This window comes from Brassica oleracea, chromosome C2 (assembly GCF_000695525.1).
Source record: "Brassica oleracea var. oleracea cultivar TO1000 chromosome C2, BOL, whole genome shotgun sequence".
NCBI lineage: Eukaryota > Viridiplantae > Streptophyta > Magnoliopsida > Brassicales > Brassicaceae > Brassica > Brassica oleracea.
The window spans coordinates 47393300-47393791 of NC_027749.1; positions in this window are offsets into that span (position 1 = coordinate 47393300).

The following is a 492-nucleotide window of genomic DNA, read 5'->3' on the forward strand; positions in this document are numbered from 1 at the left end:
CGTCTTTTAGTCTTAAAAGCCGGACGCGTCTAGTAGAAGAGCCAGACTTTCTTTGCTGAAGAGCCGGACCCCCTTAGACGGACAGAGTCCAACATCTTTAGTTTTGAAGGGCTGGGGACGGACGCTTTTGGTCGGACACCCATATAGATTTATTCTATGCATACTAACCTCTTTTAGGTTTAATATAATCACAAGGAATTTCAAATATATAGACTGTATTGGATTGTCTTTTATACAACTCCAAGATCAATGATCATGCGTGATCAATTTCTTTTACATACTATATGCAGCTGCTTCATGTTTAAGTCCATGAATCAGCTTAGGAACGAAGTTGTTCTTTCATCTTATCCAGTGATCCATATGTTGCTTACTACATCATTTGTATCTAATTTCTTTCTTATGACCAGACCATTGTCAATTTCGAAAATCTGTAGCAGCATCCACCACATAGGAGTTTATCTCCTTATAATCTGTTTCTTTGATCTATGTGAT